The sequence below is a fragment of the Cavia porcellus genome, unplaced genomic scaffold, assembly GCF_034190915.1.
Source record: "Cavia porcellus strain 051 isolate PalLab524CR breed Dunkin Hartley unplaced genomic scaffold, mCavPor4.1 scaffold_1, whole genome shotgun sequence".
In the NCBI taxonomy this organism is placed as follows: domain Eukaryota; kingdom Metazoa; phylum Chordata; class Mammalia; order Rodentia; family Caviidae; genus Cavia; species Cavia porcellus.
The window spans coordinates 30793805-30815656 of NW_026947484.1; the positions used below are offsets into that span (position 1 = coordinate 30793805).

At 41.6% G+C, this 21852-nt stretch overlaps 1 pseudogene; it reads left to right on the forward strand.

Annotated features, from left to right (window-relative positions):
- Window positions 1–8614: 8614 nt before the first annotated feature.
- The window catches only part of LOC100727125 (ribose-phosphate pyrophosphokinase 1-like), a 44542-nt pseudogene continuing 31304 nt past the window's right edge, over window positions 8615–21852 (forward strand).

A 21852-nucleotide genomic window follows, 5' to 3' on the forward strand; every position in this document is an offset into this window, starting at 1 on the left:
CAAAAAAACAGGCAACGCTGTCTGAGATGATTCAGATTTGTGCAGACATTGGCCCCTCATAGGTACAAGGGGCTGCCTTGGCAGCAGCTATCACCCAGGTTATTCATCCACAACCTAAAGGAAAAGGAAAGAACACTGTTACTTTTTCAGCTGTAGGGGTAAGGGACATTTTGCCCAAAATTGCTCTGCTGAGCCTGTAAGGGAAGCACAGCCACTATCTGCATTTCAACAAAATCTTCTAGAGTCTGTTCAAAGCATAGATGAGAATACCTTTGGGCTAATGAGCATATAGATCCAAAACTGGTGTGGAGACCTTCTCCAGCCCCACCCAGCAGGGGTGTCATTCTCCCTAATTCCTCCCAGTTCTACCCTTCACTGCCAAGCACATTTCTGACCTCTGGTAAGCATAGAGACCTTCACTCTAAGCAACAGTGGGACTCCTGCTAGGCCACAGCAGTCTCACTTTAAAAGGTCTCTAGGTTTGAGGGGCTGGGGATTTAGCTCAGTGGCATAAGCCCCTGCCTTATAAGCAGGCAGTTGTGAGTTCGATCCCTGGTACCGATAAAAACGAAAAAGACAAAAAAAAAAAAAGTCTCTAGGTTTTACCTGGTGTCATCAGTGCTGATTATACAGGATAAATGAAAGTCATGGTTCAAATTATTTAACACATTGTTCGGGTCACCCCAGACTCTCGTAACACTCAATTGGTCATTCTTTCTTTAACAAAAACTGGAAAATCTGTAAATAAATAATGAGGATCCAAAGATTTTGTGTCCTCTGATATTTATTGGGTTCAACAGATTAAACAAGATCATCCTGAGATGGAATTGATTATTGAAGAAATAACATTCACAGAGCTTATAGACACAGATGTAGACATTTTGGTTATTGCCCAGTGCCATTGGTCTATGACATGGACTTTGGATATAGCAACTACAGATCTACAGCAATGTTTCTCACCCTAGTAGAAATGCTAAATTGTCCTGGAGAGATGCAGGACATTTCTGTACATTTCTCTCCTTATATCCTTACCCATATACCCATCAATTTATGGGGTCATGATGTATTACAGGATATGGGGACATTTTTGGTCAATCTCAACTCTTTGGTTATTTATCAGATGTTAAAACAAGGTTTTTCTCCCCAATCAAGGGTTTGGTAAATACAATCAGGAACAGAGAAGTCCTTCCAGCGGTCCCTAAAAAGAACTGCTTTGGTGCAGGATACTCACCTTCACATTTTCAGGAGGGGCCTTGATCTCTTCTCCGACTCCATGAACAGCATGCAAGACAACTTGGATGTCTGATGACCCTGTTTGAGCTGATCAATGGCCCCTCACTCAGGAAAAGCCTACAGTAGCTTATACACTAGTCAATGAGCAGATGATAGTGGGTCGCCTAGAACGTTTTAATAGTCCTTGCAATACTCCAACTTTTGTGATAAAAAAGAAGTCAGGAAGGTAGACATTTGTACAAGATTTGTAGGCTATTAATCAGACCATGGAACTTATGAGAGCACTTCTCCCAGGAATGCCCAGGCCCATAGCTATCTCTCTACATTTTTCCACCATAATGATTGATTTAAATGATTGATTTATACAATCATCCTCCATCCTCAGAATAAAAAACATTTTGACTTTAGTTTTCTCTCCATTAACCATCAGGCCCCTATGCATCATTTCTAATGCTGTTTTCTGCCACAAAGAATAGCGAGCAGTTCTATGCTACATCAAGAGATAGTGGCTGTGACATTTTGTCAATCTGTCAGGCCCATCCCTCTGTTTATCTTACTCATTACGTGAATGATATTCTTCTAGCACATGAATCCTTACCCACCTTACACAGAATATTTCTGCAAATAAATGATGCCCTTCATGATGCAGGCTCCTGAAAAGGTGCAAAACATGGTGCCCTTCTCATGTTTAGGTTACCTGACCTAATACAGACATATTGTGCCTCGAACTGTTCATATCCCGGTTAAAATATCTTGTAAACTTAACTGATTTTCAGACTTCGCTTGGCAATATTAATTGGCTCTGCCCAGATCTTAACCTAAGAACTCATGATTTAGACCCTCTCTTTGACATTCTCATGGGGAACCTGGCCCCCACATTTCCAAGAGCACTTATGTCAGAGTGTAAAGTTGCCTTGGACAAAGTTACTGTGGCCCTTTCTAATGCTCCAGTTTCTAGAGTTGACCCATCTTCATCAATGTTTTTAATTATTTTCCCAACTCGACACATACCCAGTGGGGTCTCAGGGCCAAAGCAATGGCTACATTCGCCACAAGCTCTACATAAAACCATTACCCCTTTTCTGTGTCTGAGCTGATTACATGTGGGCAGATGCATGCTGTTCAGCTCTTTGGTTGCGAGGTGCAAACTATCATTGTCCCCTTTTCTGCTGTTCAATCACAGTGGTGATGGCAGTTTTCATCCTCTTAGCAAAGAGCTCTGAGAATTCCAAAGGATCCCAGGGGACACATGCAACTACAGAAACAGAAAAGAAGGAGAGGTGGGGAGCAGCTGAACTGGAGATCGATTACACATGGAGGACTAGAGCAAGGCCAGCCCTGAGAACACTGCGCACCCGAGTGAGCCAGGTGAACAAGTTGCTATACAGAGGGTTTCACCAGACACCAACCTGCCAAGCGTATAAATAAACACAATGCCGTCATTTGGCCGTTCTTTTTCCTCCACCAGGAGCGAGGGCTCCAGCTAACCTTAGCTTTCTGCATCCTGACTCTTGCTGTCATTTCCTCATCCTCTACTTCCTCCTAGAAATTTCAAGAGCTGTGCTGGATGTGGCAGTGAAGGGGAAGTTTGCAACTCAGGTTTTTTCTTGTTTTTTATTATTATCAAGTTTTTAGGATAATTTAGATATACATGATGATCACATTCATCATAGGAAATTTATATCTATATGATATCTCTTGATTCCTCTTTTTTCCCATTCCCCTCCCTTTAATCCTTTTTCCTCTCCTTATTTACAAAGCTTTGCTTCCATTTTATCCTCCTTTTCTCATTTTTTCTTTTCCCTTCTTTCCTTTCACCCTCCCTCTGTCCTAGTTCCCCTTTCTTTTTGAACAATTTCTTCCTATTTTATAATATCTATTTTATGTTTTGGTCCTTATTACACTTTCACTTTCTCACACTAGAGATATTTACACATGTGTATCTAATTTATTTCACTTAAAGAGTATGGTCTCAAGGTCCATAATGTCTCAAGTTTATCCTTCTTTATGGCTGAGTAGCACTCCATTGTGTTAAAAAAAATGTCTTTTATGCATCTATCCGTTGGTGGCTATTTAGGTTGTTTCCAAGATTTAACTATTACAAACTATACCACTGTAAATATGGATACACATATATTGCTGTGATATGATGCCTTTAATTCTTTTCAGAAGATACCAAAAAAGGGAATAGCTGGGTCAAATAAGACCTCTAGTTGTAGTTTTTTGAGGAATTTCCACACTGATTTCCATAGTGATTGCACCAGTCTATACTCCTACCAACAGTAAAGAATGGTTCCTTTTTCCTACAGCCCCACAAGTATTTGTTACTGGTTAATTTCTTGAAAATAGCCATTCTTTCTGGAGTGAGATGGAATCTTAGCACTGTTTTAATTTGCATTCTCTTGAATGACTAGTGATATTGAGCACTTTTTGAAATATTTATTTGCCATTTTTACTTCTTCATCTGAGAAGTTCATCTCAGATGCCCATTTTCTCATTGAATCTTTAAAAGAGGGAAGAGGTTCTGATTTTATCAATTCTTTACATGTTCTAGATATTAATCCTTTATCTAAGGAACAACTGGCTAATTTTTTTCCACTCTATCTGTTGTCTCTTCACTCTATTGGTGATTTCTTTTGCTATGCAAAAATTTTCTACATGCCTATCAACTGAGGAATGAATTTTTAAAATGTAGTATTTTATACATTGGAGTACTACGCAGCTATAAAAAAGGATAAACTGGAGACTTCTATAGGTAAATGGATGCAACTTCAGCTCATACTCATAAATGAAATAAATCAGACTTGTGTGTGTAAACATCATACTGCCTTAGTAGTGTGAGAAGTTGGAAGAAACAATATATGTATATGTATATACATATATATACATATATATATGTAAAAGATAGTTAAGATAGTTATACTACTGATTTCTCTGAGATCATTAACAGGAAAGATTTGTGTTGATATTGTTTACACAACTGAATGCAGATGCCTTGTGCCCTGGGTGAATGATTTGCACATTCGAATGTGCAAAGTATGTACCATTGTTGTGCTCTGTTTGATGTGTTTTGAAAATTTTGTTTTAATTTTTAATTTCTTTTCTCTTTGGAATAAAATGGATTTGAAAAAAACAATGAGATCGCAGTGTCGATTGTTTGTAGTATTCCCGTGCAGCTGGGTTTTGCTCATGGACTCTCTGCCTACCCCTGTGTCTGCAAGAGTTCTACTTACTTTACCTTCCAACAGATTTCATGTTTCTGTTTTAATATTTAGATCTTTGATATGTTTTTATTTTAGTTTAGTTCATGATAATAGACATGAATCTAATTGTAGTCTTCATCAGTAGAAAACCAGTTTTGTCAGCACCATTTATTAAAGAGGCTATTTTTCTTCCAAAGAATGTGTTTGGCCTGTTTGTCAAAAATCAGATGGCTGAGTGTGTTTGGATTTATTTCTGCATCTTCTAATCTATCCCATTGATCCTTAAGTCTTTTTTTTCTTTATTTTTTCTCTTTGCCAGTACCATGCTGTTTTATCACAGTAGCTCTATAGTATAATTTCAAGTAAGGGATTGTGATGCTACCTGCCTTGCCTTTGTTTCCCATTTTTGCTATCTTAGGTCTCTTCTGGTCCCAAATGAATATTAGGAATGTTTTCTACAGGTCTGTGAATTATGCAAATGGCATTTTAATTGGGATTGCGATAAATCAGCATAACAATTTTGGCAGTATGGCCATTTTTACTGTATTAATTCTTCTTGCTGAGGCTGAGTTCTTAAATTTGTCTTCCTAATTGCTTGAGTCTTGCTGCCTTTCTCTTTCCACTTTCTCAGAGTATACCTGCCTTTGCTCTTCTAATTGCTGGAATCTGACCGCAGAGGTCTCAACTGCCTGATTAATTTTTAACAAAGCTCAATGCGGTCTTCATCCTATCTTTTCCCTGCCCATAATGCCTCCATCTCTGTAAGAGTGCTGGGATTAGAGGCATGCACCTCCACACTGGAGTGGCAAATATCTATTCTTTTTTTTTTTGAAAGTAGTAAAATACAACAGAACCAGACAGTATAAAGCCAACTAAGATTGTACAGTGAAATTGGTACAGAACTTCACAGCAGGTTATCGGGATAACATTAATAGATATCACAGTATATTTCATTATCTTTAAATAGTTGTTCTTTCAATCACCTATATCAAAATAAAATGAAGTACAGAACATCATAGAACTTATCAAAACAGAATATTGAATAGAGCAGTACCATTAATCAGAATAGAGCAAAACAGTAATAAAAATATTTGCCTTCAAAGAGATGGTAGAAGGAAATCCCCCTTATTTGCTATGGTCATCCTCCTAGGATGCTCAGATTTCCGGTTCCCATTTGGTAATGGGAGGGACAGGAGAAGGAGGGTAGGGGAAGTGGGATGTTTGACTCTAGGCCGTGCACCAGTAGTTCACTATTGCTTAGCAGGGAGGCAGGTTGATTGCTTGATTTCCCAGCTTCGTAAGTTCCAACATGGTGTGGATCTCAGGAGACACTGGTGGTTCTCCCCCTGGAGGAGCCATAGTCTGCCACACTGCAGCTGCTTACCAGGGAGGGGAGGTGCTTACTTGGCTTCCCAGCATCCTAAATTCCAACATGGTGCAAATCTCAGGAACTGCTGGTGGTTCTCCCCCTGGCACAAATATATATTCTTAAGTGATACATGCTGAACACTGAGAAGTGATGTATTATGACAGGTGTTATGGTTTTTTCTAGATGTCCCCCCAGCTTCATGAGTCATAGAGCTTTGTCAGAGGCGACTGAATCTAGAGTGTGAGATGCTGGGATTAAGGATGTGTGATTAATGAATCAGTCCCCTGACTGGTTTGGCATAGTTCTAGCCAGGATTAAGAGTGGGAGTACTACACCCACCTAGGGCGGGTAGTTTGCATACAGTATAAGGGACAGAAAGAGACTTGTCTCTCTTCCCTCCCACCACCCTTGTTGCATTTTCTGTCTTTTGCCTGCCATAAATTGTTCTCTAACACCTGTCTACTGTGCTACCCTGCCCTGGAGCCGACCAACTATGAACTAAAACCTCTACAAACTATGAACTAAATAAATCTTTCCTCCCTTATTTTGTGGATGTTGTCTCAGCAGTGAAAAATGTAAGATATTACAGAACAAGTTGAAGAAATTAGGAGATTTTTGAAAGGAAGAGGAAAGTATTGATCTTGTCCATGGGTTTTAGAAACAATCCACACAACGCAGTACCTGGGCATTTGGCAGATGAAATGCCGAGAAATCAAAGGGAGAAACATGGTGGGCAGACAGAGCCATGACCGCAAACTCACCAGCACAAGAAGGTGCCCAAGGAGTCTGGGAAGTACACCTAAGGGCGAGAGCAGAGTGAGAAGAGGTCACAATGCCTCCGCTTCTTTGTAGTACAAGTTTACTTTTCTTATTTCAGCGACTTGCCCATTTCCTGGAGGAAGTTTTGTCGTTTTGTTTTGTTGTTTTCCTTTCTTCCCCCTCCTCTTCCTCCTCCTCCAAGCTTCTGTCTCCCCCCCCCCAGAAGCATTCAAATGAGAGCCTGTGCAGTAACTCCAGGGTGGTGGGGGGATCTCATTCCACAATTCCACGGTGTATTTCTAAACAGGGCCTCCCTGAGCTCAGACATCATCAGTATTGGGGTGATGACTGTTTGACAAGCAGACTGCAGGTGTCAGAGTGGGAGTTTCCAGTTCACCATAGTCCTTGGGCTAAGATCTCTCCTTAAAACTAGGTCTCTGGGTTTTAAAAATAGGATATTCCGACCATTACATCTTTCAACTTAACCAGCACTATTTACAAAATAAAAATGCCTGAAGTTAGTTGTACCAAACATTTTTGGATATCATCTCTTCAAACACTATAAGGGAATTACTATTATTGCTATTTACTAGATTATAAAACTTGCTATGTACTAGATTATAAAACTGGATTTTCCAAAGCAGGGGAGATATGATATTCCCAGCAGTATCAGCCCTCACCCCTCCTTTGGCATTATGAGCTTTTCACGGATGGTTATACCCAGCGCTGACCCCAGGATACAGACCTGAGGGCTCAGGATAGGTCTGTTATAGTCAGGGATTTGCAAGGAGAAAAGACAATATAAGACACATAATTTATAGTATTATTTATAGTGGTCACCCAATAAATCAAATACCAAAAAAGTGCGGGAAATCTGTCCACAACACTAAAGACCTAGAAAATCCAACTGAAGGCCTGGATCCCATGGCAATAACCTGCATGAGTTCAACTGAAGACCTGAAGCCCACTACCATGACGCATGGAAGTCTATTTCACAGATCTGCACTAGGAAGGGCCCAAGGTCAGTGGTGGAAGCTAGAAAATCTATACCAGTAGGATGAAGGATCTGTGCCAGTAGGCTGAGGGTTCTGCACTGGAGCCAGGAGGTAACACTCAAAGTAAAGACCAGGGCTCCCTCAAAAAGTACCATAGCAATCCTCAATGACAAGGTCCTGAGCTCCTCTGACAATGAGAACAACCAAGTACCTATTAGGAAGCCAGCATGACAAACTTCTCCTGGAGATTCAACAGCACATATCTTCCCCTCCAGAGCCAGGAAGTGATGCTCCAAGTAAGGATCAAAGCCCCCACCCCCAAAGTGAACTGCAGCCACTCTCAGCGACAAAGTTCTGAGCTCCTCTGATGACAACAGCCAAGTTGATATCAGAGAAGCCAGCATAGCAAGCAGGAGAGCCAGCAGCTCCAACAGCTCCAACAACACTTAGGAGAACCCTACAACACTTCCTTTTCTTTTCCAGGTCTCCTTTTCATGCTGGCAACAGTCCTCAGGTGGGCCATCCACACTCAGCACCATGCTGATTCAGTTCAGCTGGTATTACAAGTTGATCACCAGTTACCAATACACTACAAGGACCGAAACCAGATTTTTTTCTGGACAGTCCCAGTAAAAGTTCTGGCTGCCAAAATAGCCTGTAGGGCCATAGCTGTTCAGTACACAGCTAGAGTAATGAGGGCTGGGGGTCAGGTGAGCTGAGCGAGACCAAGTCATGCCCAAGCCCTGAGAAAACAGACCCAAACAGAGGAAGACAACCCACTGTCCATATGAGGAACAGGGAAGGACCAAGGGTGGCGGGCAACAGTATATGAGTTCAGTCGTCTGTACCACCAAAAAAAAAAAAAAAAAAGCTAAAGACAGAGTACTGCAGCTAGGTCAGAATGGGCTTCTAGTGTTGAAAACAGCTGCTTTCCAATCTATAGGGACCAGGGAGATATCAATGGTCTCCTCAAAGACCACACTTCTGAGAGAAAGCTAGCCAGCTACAGACTGTGCAGCCTGAGCAACTGGACCAACTGGAGCACAACAAGGTCCATGCAGTGCATCAGGCAAGGGAGCCTCAATGGCTGTGCCGTGCTCCTAGCTGTCCAGGCCAACCCTGATGGGCCTGGCACTGAGGCAATGTCCAGGGTGGAGCCAGGCCCACAGAGGCAACATCTCAGGAACCGCAGCAGCAGGCTGCAGGGTGCCAGGCTGCTGGTGACTGGGTCCAGGAGCAGCAAGAGCACAGGCACGCCCTCCATCCTGCGTCTTTTCACAGCAGAGCCTCGAACTAGCCAGAAGGAGAATGCATGGTGGTTACAGTGACAGACCTGCCTACACCACACCTGTCTTTTCCATCTCACATAAAGCAATTATTTTAAAATTTGATCTCTTCTCTACCCTCTTCCCTTGATAGCAATTCTTTACTGAGTTATTTTGGTTCATGTGGTAGGAATTAACATCCTATCTACCACTAAAACTAAATTCTTAGATCTGGAGAGTTTGCTTTTTATTCTTCCACAATAAGAAGGGACTCCTGTTAAGCTGACTTCTAGCACATATGATACTCTCTACTGTGTTCTGTATTTGTTTTTTAATTAACTAAATGGAAATTTATCAATAAAGCCTTTGTCAGAGGATTTATTTCTTTAAAGAAAAAGAAAGAATGCAGACTCACAAATCAGACAGACCTAAATCCTTCAAGCCACATGACCTTGTCTCAAACAAACAAAAAAAATTAAGGTGATAAATTTTATGTTACATATATATATATATTACCATAAATTTTAAAAATTGAATATTATGCTTACTTTTAAAAAACACAGATTTAAGTCCCAGGTAGTTTAATGGTCTCTAATTAATTATTAAAATGGAATCTTAGTGATATAAAAGGGTTACCATCTTCAAGAGTTTATGAAAAAAAGGCCTTTTTAAATCAAAAATGCCTTTAAATCAAAACTCAATACACTCTCACTGGTATGTGAATACTGAACATGAGTAAGACTTTCCAAAAATACCACTAAGCTTTTATTTCAGAAACCGGTTCTTCTGCAGTTCAAGAACATTCAGAAAACAGAGGTAGCTAATAAGGTACCATTCTCGTGATACCTCTCAGAAATGTCAGCAGACATAGTTGCCCACAACGTAAGTGGAAAATATTTGCTCTTGCTGTATAAAGTTAATACATGCAGAAGCTAAATGGCTGAGGTGAGATCATTCCATGAAAGAGAAATTCAGATTCTGTATCTAGAGTCCCTGACCCAGAGGCTACCCTTTCCTTGCCTTCTGGCTCAAGATTGTTTAAAAACCAAAGGTCATGCACTATAAATTAATGAACTCTAATAAAGAAAAACCTACACGACCACTTACTTTCTTGAATCATGCCTATCTAGTGACTCCCACACCAATTCCCAGGTGACAATTCAGAATTCAGCTTACCTTTGAGGAAAGTAAATTAACTATCCTACTGTAGGTTGTTTCACCTACACAGAGTGGGGAGCAGCCTGTGGAAGGTCTCAAGGGTTAGGATCTCTGCTGCATCTCACAATGACCCATCATCACATTCTAAAACTCTTTCTGCAGTATCTCGACACCACTATGACAAACCCCTGTGGGATACTGGCCATGGCTTCTCCTTCTCTGAGAAACACCGCTAACATCCAGGGGATGCCTGCTGCCAAGTTTTACATGCCCCTACCTCCACCTTCTCAGGCAGAGTGGACCTCATCTTGCAAAGTCAACAAGTAACTCCCCTAGAATGTTGGAATTGAAAAAAAATAAATTTCTTCCATTCCCCATAATGTTTCACAGACAGTTTCCAGTTGTGTACTTATGTCTACATACCTGATTCCACTTGTATCTGTATACCACATTCCCCTGTTTCCTTCAGTTTGCATTTGGCTTCTGTTATATGCCACAAAGAATTCTAATTCATATAAATAATCCCTTGCTCCTGCCAATCTCTTCTCTCTCTGGCTGCTGCTTCTCAGGTTTCTCAGTGGGAAACTCTTCCTCTGTCAGCACCTTAACCGCTGGTTTACCTATCAGAATTGTAGGGGATAATGGTTGATGAGAGAAGTAGTCACATTGAGACAGGTTGACTGAAGCTTTTGGATTCAACTGAACCAGAACAGGCCTCACTCAGAGCTATTTGCAATGCAGGTTTCTATAGAAACACAAAACCAAGAAAAAAACAAACTGAATAAATACCTGCAAAGTCAACTTACATTAAGTTATACTTTAAAGATGACAGACTCAGAACATGCATCATTTTTAGAAAAGACTAGAGCTATCAAATATACATAAGATATATGTATATGTATTGTACATGATATATATTATCATGCATATATACCATAATGTGTGTGTATATATGTCATATGTATACAGTTTTCCAGATCTAGTGATTTGCACAGCGTCAGATATAGAAGCCAAAACTTTAACTACAAAAGGGCCCCTCCTTTGACCTTAGAACCTCTCTGATGTGATTGATACAATGAAGGATGCAGGTAGTGAATTACTGGATATAACTGACCTAAATCCATAATCCAAAATACAAGCTGCCGTGTCATAGTCTGGATTTTTTAAGGACTCAAGATCACGGAAAACTGAAGAAGGTTAGGGGCAAGTAGAAGGCTTTCTAGACTGATATTACAGAGAAGCAATAGTGAAATATGATACATGGGAAAAAAGGCAATGTATAAACTTTAATTAGAGCCTAAAACTATCTATAAAGAAGAGACGTTTCATTCTGTTTTCTTAACTGTTTATAAAGGACAGTTTCAGAATTTGAGTTAGACAAGCTTTTGTCTTGCTATGCCTTGTACCTGCTAGGCAAGGAATATGTCTCTGAGCCACGTCTCCAGCCCAAGTACGGGCAAGATCTTCAATACTATTTCTGAAGTACTGTGGACCTTCTTTGGTGCAAAAAAGGATGTCATGGTCATCTAAGATGATGTCTTTGTTCTTAGGCAATGCAAGCTGAAGTGTGTAGGGTTGAGCTGCTATGATGCCAGAGGCCTCATGCTCTTCTTTCATCCTTCTGCTCATATTGATTCCCTCTGCTCCCACTTACTTGGCACGCCCACCCATGAGTGTAACTCCTATCCCAGGATCAGAACTCTCCTTGGGGGTCCAGACCCATGGGCACTCCACCCCCAGCCTGCATATTCCAGCAGCACCTCAGACTCGCCACATTCAAAGCCAAACTCACCATTTCTCTTCCCCACTGCCTGCTTAAAAAATAAATAATAAATAAATTCTGTTACTTTTCCCATCTTTTCTAGCTTGATAAATGTTAAACTGAAGAAGCCAAAAACTTCTCTCTTCTCTGCCCTGTGTTAATCAGTCATCAGAGCCTTTGTACCGCATGAATCTTTTATCACTCACCACTCCCCATTTTTATTGTTTTTCTTCCTAGCTACATATTATAAAAAAATCCTCACTGGCCTTTCTTGCCTTCAGTCTTTCAGTACTCCTGTTTATCTCCTGCTCTTTCACCAGAATAGGTTTACTAACATAAAAACCTGATCATATCACAACTCTGCTTGAAATTCTTCAATGGCTCTGTGACACCTCCAAACCATGAAATCTACTAGACTCTTTTTCCATGGTATTCAAGGGCCTTCAGGTCTGTGGTCTGTGCTTTCCTTCCCAGTCTCATCTTCTACACCCATGAGGTCACTGTGGGTAGCTGAGTGTCCCATCCCCACACTGCGTACCAGCCCTCTCCTTCCAAAGAAGCCACATTCATTGGAAAGCCTTCCTGCCTTTGCCCATTTATTTGTAGTCTCCATTCTTCTTCAGCTTCACCAATCTTGACATACAACTTCATTAAATCAACTTATTTTAGAATATTTGTTTGTGCCCTTGCTTCCCAATAGGCTGTAAGATTCTTAGCCACACGGGACTTTATTTTTAATTTCTTTAAGTGCCTAGTTCATTCTCAGGTTTACCAAAGGCACTTGACAATTGTTTATTTAAAAATTAACAGTCATCCTAGTGAAACAGATTGCTTCTTTGTCCTTAAAGATTTGAATCTCTAAACTATAAAGGTAACAATAGGAACAAGAAAAGAGATTGGGCAGCTGAGTTGCTACAGTAAATGGAGTATGTGAAAACAGACTCTCCAACCCTTTTCTTCTCCTCTCTGAGATAAAAACTGAGCCTTGGAAGAAAGCTGGGGAAAGTGAGGCTGGATGGGTAAACAGTGGTGTGCCACAGTGGGCTGTTGGTATCACTGAAAGCTCTAAAAGGTTTGCCATCTCTGGATTAGAGAGTTGAAGTGCAAAAGATAAAGCTGAGTTCATTTTAGATATCAAGCAGATTTCATTGGACTTAAGGAAAATTTACCCACACCCCCTGAATTCTAACTTTATAATCTTAAAAATATGATATTCAGTGTGCCCAGGAGGTGATAATTTAGAAGAGGAGGAGGCTGATGCCTTCTCATTCCCTGGCAAACATTCCAGAGCTTCCAAACAAAAGGCTCTCTGTATATAGAGCATTCTTACTGCCAAGGAATTTAGCCTCAAAGAGGGATGAACTCTCCACAGCTGGCATGCAGCCAACTGCTCTCAAAGAACCTAGGTCCCAACTACCATGCAGAAAAAGCCCATTTCTTTTTCTTTTGCTCTGTGTGTGTGTGTGTGTGTGTGTGTGTGTGTGTGTGTTTAACTAGAATTTAAAGCAGGGGCCTTAACATTCCAAGCCCATTTTTTAAAACTTTTTAAAAATTTTTGAGGTAGGCTCTTATAAGTTACTGACTTACTGAGTTGCCCAGATGAGGCTCAAACTTTGCTCTTATCAGTCTCCCGGAGTTCTGGGGTTATAGGTGTGCACCACTGCACCCAGAAAAGGCCAATTCTTTACAACACATTTATTTAACTTTCTACTATTATTTTTTAAATGTGCACTGAGCTGTAAAAACAAGCATAAAGTACAGAAACAAAAACGTGGCAGTGTTCGAATGGGTCAGAGCCTATTTCATGGTGACTGCTTGGAAGCTGTGTGCTTAGGAAGTCTCAGAGAAACAGCTTGCTCTGACTACTTCTGGGATCCTGATTCCAGGTGACACTGAAGAATTCTTTGAAGGAACTGTCCCACCTGCAGACCAGAAGAACACACCTCTCTCATGCTTGGAACTTCATTTGCCTGGCAAGGGCAGGGGTGCGGTGCCAGAACCTGGGGTCTTCACTGCCTGCGCTCACTCAGACATGGAGGAGGGGAGTGCCTGGGGCTGCCAGATCTAGGAACCTAGACTTTCCAGAGTTTATTCAAGGTTTCTTTGTTCTCCTTCAGGGTTTTTCTTTCTCAGCACTTCTTACTTATCAAGAACAACTTCTAGCCTGGCATACTGGCACATAACTATAATCCCAGCCCTCATGAGGCTGAGGCAAAAGGATCATTGCAAGTTCAATGCCAGCCTGGGCTACACAGTGAGTTCAAGGCCAGCCTGAACTGCAAAGGCAAGACCCTGTCTCAAAAAGAAAAAGTTCCTGCTGGGGTGATAGCTCAGCAGAGTGCTTCGCTATGCTACCATGTGAGAGGCCCTGAGCTTAATCCCAGCACCACACACACACACACACACACACACACACACACACACAAAAGAGCAAGTACCTCTAAAGATTTTAGGCCTGTGAAGGATAAAGGGAGAGGCAGAGCCTCAGGGCCCTATAGATGGAGTGGGAAGGGTGGTGAGAACAAAGAGGCTCACAGGGTGGGGAAACCAAATTAAAAGGATTCAAAATATTGAGTCACCTTTGCAGCATAAAGAGAGGAGAAAATTTATAAATACCAGCGGATGGCAGCTATTCAGCACCAAAATGAAGACTGAAATGGACAGCCAGAGATGGTATGCAAAAATGTGTTGGAAAATAGACGAATTACCATAAAAGTATGTTTAAAGAGCAGGAGAATTTTACAGGAACAATTAGAAATTCAGTCTTCTGTACTCAGTTTTAAGGGACAAGGAACTAGCCAAGCAGTGGACAGATAAGTGGAAATAAAGTGAAAAATTTGCAAAGCCCTTGTAAAGGGATAGCAGGATAATTATTTAAAGCATGAAGGCAGTAATTTAGGTCTAAAATGTCACCACTATGAATTCTAAGTTTTATTGTAGTCTGTTAGGGAAGCATTCTCTGGGGATCATGAATAACTGCTTCTTGAATTGGAAACTCTGCAAAAACAATTGACATTTCTACAATCTTTAAGGAATTGGACTTTAAGAAAAATGATTTTTTGAGGGTATCTGAACATCACTATCTGAAGACTTAATATTCATCCTTGCTTTATGACACCTTCATTAATTAGCTTCCATTCAAGATAATTCCACACTTGTAATTATATGGCATGGCATTATGTTAAATATTCAAGACTAGTCAAGAGATATTCAAGATATTTCACAATATCTTGGCTGTGGTGATGTATTGCCCCAATTTGAGTACACATGTCAATTTTTCATCGATTTCCATCTGCATTCACAACTCAAAGGCCTGCAGCAAATTAATAACCAAAAGAATATAGCCTCCTCTGTTTTTAAGTGCATGGTCTGCTCCTTAGCATATTTGTTTTACCTCTCAAAACCTATTCGGCTTTCTAAAAACAAATGTCCAACCTATTTCCCAGGTGCCCTTATTTCCATGTTAGGTTTTTTAATATAATCACATGTGACTTTAATATCACAGTGCACTTGTATACTTAGTATCTAAGTAAATAGTGAATAAAGCAAAAGGAAACAATGCAATATACCATATGGAGATGCCAGATGAAATCCAGTCCAAGATCTGGCAGTAAAATTTAGCTTATCCCACTTACTCCACACTTTTAATACACAATATGGCAAAACTCATCTTGTGTAAAAAGAAAAAACTCATCTTTGGAAAGTTTTCCAAGTGGTTAGCAGCAGCTTTATCATTGCTTACAGAAACTTCATGGAAAAAAACTTCAGCACTGGGGCTGCAAATTTAGCTCAGTGGCTTAAGTGCTTGCCTAGCAAGTGTGAGGTTGTGAGTTCAATCCCCAGTACCATAAAAAACAAAACCAAACAAACAAACAAAAAAAAAAAACCTCAGCACCCTCCTAATAACACAGTCCAGGAAACAAAGGAGGCAAGATCTTTTCCAGACTTCCTTGCCCAGTAGCAGAGTAAGGGTTAAAATTCTGTTTCCACACTTGTATTCCATTTCCTCCCACATGATAATTCTGTTATCATGCACCTGGCCTCCCCTGCTTGCATCAATCATTAACTGTCATTAAATCAATAAACTCCTGCTGCTCTCACCCTGAGCTCAGCCTTGTCATGGAGAAATGGCATGGCCAGAAATTAACATTTGGCTGATCAAGAAATCAAAACTCTTAAGGTGGCAACTCTCTTCAAAGGACACTCCTCCTTGTGAACCCTAAAACAAATTTTTCTTTTCTCCTTATTAAGTCAGACAAGCCCAACCATGCTCTTCTAATTTGGTGAGAATCTAGGTGTTTTCATATAATGTTGTAGTCAGGGTTTGCAAGGAAAACAATTTATATGGCATGCATAATTTATAGGATTATTTTTATAATATTTACCCAAAGAGTTGAATGCAAGAGTGCGGAAGATCTGTCCACACACTAGAGACCCAAAGAATTCAGCTGAGGGTCTGGATCCCATGGCAGTGTCCTCCACAAGTCTAGCTGGAGGCCTAGAGCCCATGACAATGTCTCATGTAAGTCTATATCAAGAATCTGCACTGTACTGAGATGCCCAAAGGTCAGTGGTGGAAGATACAAAGTCTGTGTCAGCAAGGTCAAAGGTCTGTGCCAGCAGGCTGAGGGATCTAGCTGGAACCAGGAATTAATGCTCAAAATACAGACCAGCGCTCCCCTGAAGAGAACCCACAGCCATCCTCAGCAACAGTGAGGTCTCGAGCCCTTGTGATGAGAACAGCAGAGTTCATATCAGGTTAGCCAGTGTGACAACTTCTCCAGGAGGATCAACAGCGCACCATCTTCCTCTCCAGCTCTCTTTTTTATACTGTTGGCAGCAATCCTCAGGTGGGCTTTCCACACCCAGCACCACACTGATTCAGTTCAGCTGGGTGTTACAAGTTGGGTGTTACAATCCACCACATATAACATCATAAAGAACAGGCAGATTTATTTTATTCCCATGAGAAACATTGTCCATGATACTAGGGCAAATTCTGGTAATAACATGATTCCTATACAACCTGAAGTTAAAAAAAAAAACATCTAGCACTGGGGGTACACACTGTGATAGAGCACTTGTTTAGCATGTATAAGACCACATTTTTCCTTTCCACAGCCACCAAGACAAAATTTTTTAAAAGTTTTCTATGGAACTTTACAAACTAGATTGCATGGGGTTTTGTTTTAGAGCGTGTATGTGTGTATGTGTGCACGCTTGTGTGTGTGTATGTGTGTGTGTGTGTGTGTGTGTGGTACTAGGGATTAAATCTAGGGTCTAGAGTATATCAGGCAAGCATTGTACCATAAAGCTATATCCTCATCCACCTCTTTTAATTTTATCTTGAGACAGCCTCTGGCTCCTCTGCAGGTCAAGACAGATGGAGAGAACAACCACACAGAAAGTCTGTCTGGGGAATCTGTGGATTGAAAACACAATGCTGGCTCTTCCTCTTCTTAGGAGACTCCCACCCTTCCCACAAGAGCCTGGCTGTCATCGCCAGTATGGGCAGGAACTTTTGCAGACAGCCACCAGTGCCATCCCCTGAACTCTAGTCTCCTGCTGTCTTTCTCCAGCCGCTTGATGTGGGTTCTGCCCTGCCTTCAGGAAGGTTCTCTTCTTTAAAATAACCCAGTTGGGCATGGTAACACATCCCTGTCATCCCAGCACTCAAGAGGCTAAGGCAGGAGGATCTGAGAGTTCAAAGCAGCCTGGGCTATTTAGTGGGTATAAGGTCAGTTCAAACTACACAGTGAGACCCTGTCTCAAAAAAACAAAAAGAAAAGAACCCAGGTTCCATGTCCTACCATGGGTCTTCACCTGTTCACACCTTAGCGGTCTACCAGTGGGAGTATTACTCCTCTACCCCACCTCCCCACCTACTCTGCCAGCTTAACCAGAGGAAACAGGTACCAATTGGTGCCAACATCCCCAAAACTCTTCAGGGTCCCTCATTTTGTGTATGGACCCTGGGGAGCAACTTTCCCATTCCCAGAAGTGCACACTGTCAACCTTCTCTTCAAAGTTTATCAGTGTCCATCTCCGCCCTCACCTGGAATACATGAAGGTTAATGCTCACAATTTCCATTCCCAATCTCTTAGCCAATGCCATATAGTTGTTGTAATGTCTCCCAAGGAAGTGGGGACATTTGTCACCTGTCACAGTGCTCTAAGGAGACAACTAGAGAGTCACATCTGACATCCTGTTACATAGTCCAACTCACGGTTACAAGAAAAAAAAAAGACTCATTCGATTCATCTTAATTGGTGGAGGCTAGAGATAAGAATACCCCTGGAGATAAGAAACACAAAATATCATGGCAGCCCACAGGCAGCCATCCCAGACCTCACAAGGACAAGCTGGAAGTTCCGTGTGAAACAGAACTACTGATGAAATATTTTTATCATCCCCTCAGCAAAGACATTTCCAGACTCTCACCTCCCCCTTTTGCCAAAACTCTGTTATTTGCTGAAACTCTGTTAAAAGATGCTAAGAGGAGAATGTTCTATTGTCCAATAGATCTAGAAATATTAACACTAGGAAAGTGCCTCTGTAAGATTCATCTTCTTTAATATACTGAAGTATCATGGAACGTTCCAGAATGGGAATACATATGGTAAATCCCAATTACACTTGCCTAGGAAACTCTATGCCATGAACGTGAGACTGACCAGACCCAGTTCAGGAGACACTGCTGGGAGCTCCACATATCTTTATCCTGCTTTTTGACATGACTTATTTGTAGCTTTGCCAGCAGCATATGTAAACTTCCCTTTCTCTATGGCTTTCAGTTCCTGCTTCCACCACTGATTGATTCTCTTATTTTAGTTCTCTAAGACCAAAAAAAACCTCTTTTTACATGTTCCAGAATGGTCACCATCATAATAATTTGGACAGATGGCCTAACTTTGGCCTGGACCACATTGCTGATCAGGAAGGTGGAACCAAGAATGACCTCCCACACTTAGGAGGAGCATCTAAAGGAACAGCACAATGATCAACCATTCTAACACAGCAGTCTCTCTAGCACCTTTGTGACAGCCCAGCCCAGAGAATGAAAAAGAGTACCAGAACAACACCCTAAATCTCTGACAGCTCTCTCACTTGTGTCTGACAACCAGAGGAGTCTGTCATTTGTAGCTGTGAGACTCAAGTTAAATATATGCTTTTCAAATGCCATGAGAATCTCTCCAGCCTAGTGAAGCATACTGTGATCCAAAGGAAACTAGGATCCATACAAACTCCTTTTCTCTACCTTTCTTCCGTGAGTAGTTGAGGCAGATATGTTGATTCTTCCTTTAACCCACTATGTAGCTTATAAATCAAGGCAAAACTATGTTTCAGTATTTTTAATTGTTATTTACTCTTGTGGTAAAGTCATGAACAACTAACAGCAAAAAATAGTGTTTTTTTTTAACCTAAGCAATACAACATAAGAGAATAAATGCAAAAATATTTTACAGGCTTTTGTTTTATAAATGCATATTTGCAACAGTGCATTAAGAATACACACAGGTGTGTTTGTTCTTCCTGGCATGTGCTTATGCAGCTCTGTTCCTATTAAACAGTTCAGCCTTCTACACTTTTACCTCAGCAATCACATTCAGCTGTGCATGTGGAAAGCACTGGTTCATTAACCTCATTCCACAGACTGGATCATAAAAATGCACCTTCAACATTATAGAAACATAAGCAGGCCAATGTGACTGAAGGTCAGCTGAAAAAGCCATGTACTCTTCCAGGTTCGCCTTAATGAGAGTCATTTGTGAATAACAGCAAGCTAGAAGGCTCACACAGCAGGAGCATCTCAGCACAGCATAAAGCATAGTATACAATCAAGTGCAGAGGCCTGGAGTCAGACAGACTCTGTCACTTCAAGCAAGTATGCTTAGTTTTCTAAGTCTCTACTGCTGTTTCTACAAAATGGTGGAAGTGTTCATCAGCTTTCTGTTGCTGTTACAAAATGTCTGAACTAATCAACTTTAAAAAGAGAAAGGTTTATTTTGGCTCATAATTTTGAGGCAAAACATCATGGCAGGAGCACATGGCAGAGAAAATTCATTTACAACGTGGCTAGTAGAAAGAGGAGGAAAAAACAAATTCTTATCATGTCTCTCCAGGATAAACCATGACCCTCACTAGGCCCTTAAAATGTCATCACCTGCCCATCTTTTCATGCTGAGTGTGCTGGATTAACACTCAGCTGAACTGAATCAGCATGGTGCTGGGTGTGGAAGGCCCACCTGAGGATTGCTGCCAACAGCATAACAGGAGAACCTGGAGGGAAAGCTGGTGTGCTATTGATCTTCCTGGAGAAGCTTGTCTCTAACAAACCTGATATGAACTCTGCTGTTCTCATCATCAGAGGAGCTTGGGACCTCACTGTCACTGAGGATGGCTGTGGGTTCTCTTCAGGGGAGCTCTGCTCCTTACTTTTAGCATCACTTCCTGGCTCCAGTGCAGATCCCTCCGCCTACTGGCACAGATCCTTCATCCCGCTGGTGCAGACTTTGTAGCTTCCACCACTGACCTTTGGGCCTGCCCAGAGCAGATCCTTGAAACAAACTTGCATGAGACATTGTCATGGGAGGAGCAGGATCTAGAAAGAGCACATAAGTTCTGTCCAGTGAAGGTACCCCTTCCAGCACAGACAGTGAAGCCACCAGTGTCCGCATAGCTGCTGCACTGAGATGAGCAGAAAGCACGGCCACTACTCAGAGACCAACCACCTGCTCACGGCAGGTGACATGGTGTCACTGCAACTCCCAGTCCACAGCTTAGTCAGGAGAGAGAGGACTTTGATCTCACAACTCTGAATGCCTAATGCCTACTGTCTTTTGATGTAACTACAGTGCCCAAACCACCTGGCATGAATTCTTTCCCAAATCTGGACCTCACCCACTGGCTCCATCTTGAAAGAGGCCCAAGGCAACAGGGCTTATGCTGGCTGACACTCCAGCTTTGATGTGTTGGCAGAGTTCTCCCTCTCTACTGCTGGGAATAACTGGGCTCTGCCAAGTACCTTGGTCGCCTCCCTCCTCTGCTGATGATATGGATGGAACCTTGCCCAGGATGCCCTGGCCCATCCACCTAGGGACTCTTCATTCTCCCATTCCCCTACAGTTCAAGGAAGACAGGATGTAGAATAAAAGTGTATTTGTGTTTTACTCACACCATATGTATTCATTCGGATGGGGGGGGAACTAATCTGTTTCCAGCTCTACCCCCAAAAGTAACAAATTACTTCTGAATTAGACTAATACAAATGGTAACAAAGACATAATTCCTATTCTCAAGGAGTTTCAATGCCCTGGGGAAGAAAGACAATAGGCTTTTAATTAGGTTACAGGTTCAGCAGGATAAAGCAGTGAACAGAGAAGTAAGTTAAATAAGTTTATTTATCTCCCTCTAGAAACAGCCTATCTGCAAAGCTGCCCAGAGGACAAGAGTATCAAAATCCACTAGGGGATTTCTTCTGTCATGTCACACTACCATCCCTTTGCTGTTGTCCACAAGGTCTAAAATGCGTGTCATACCCACATTCCAGTTGGTAAAGTAGAAGGTGAGAAGAAAGCACCTGTCCTCTCCTTTTCAGGTTGTAACCTGTGATGTCACATCACCGAGCAGAACATCGTCACATGGTCACAAGGATCTGCAGTGGACACAGGGGATTCCCTGCCTTTACTCAAAGGGTAATGCTCAACTAGAAACTAAAAGTTCTGTGTTAGCAAAAGAAGGAGGAGAGTATTTCACTTTCAAATGCTCCCTACTTATTCAGAGTACCCATCATCTCTCTCTCTATTCCTCCTTTTTCTCCACTTTCAAATAAAAGGTCTTCTCTTTGTTTAAACTTGGCTGCTTTAATTCTTTACTGGCGCTGGCTTTACGGTCTGGGGAGCCGTGTGTTCCTGCAGAGCAGTGGCACAGTATGGCACAGCATGGCATGGTGTCCCCTCCTCCCCAGACGTTACACTAACCAGTGCATGGGCCATGAAGGTAAGGCTTTGTCTCTCTAATTCTTTACTGGAGTGAGTTTAACAAGCCCGTGGGCAGCAGAGGAGTGGTGCTCACTCTCCAGACACGCTATCTGCAGACACTCGAAAA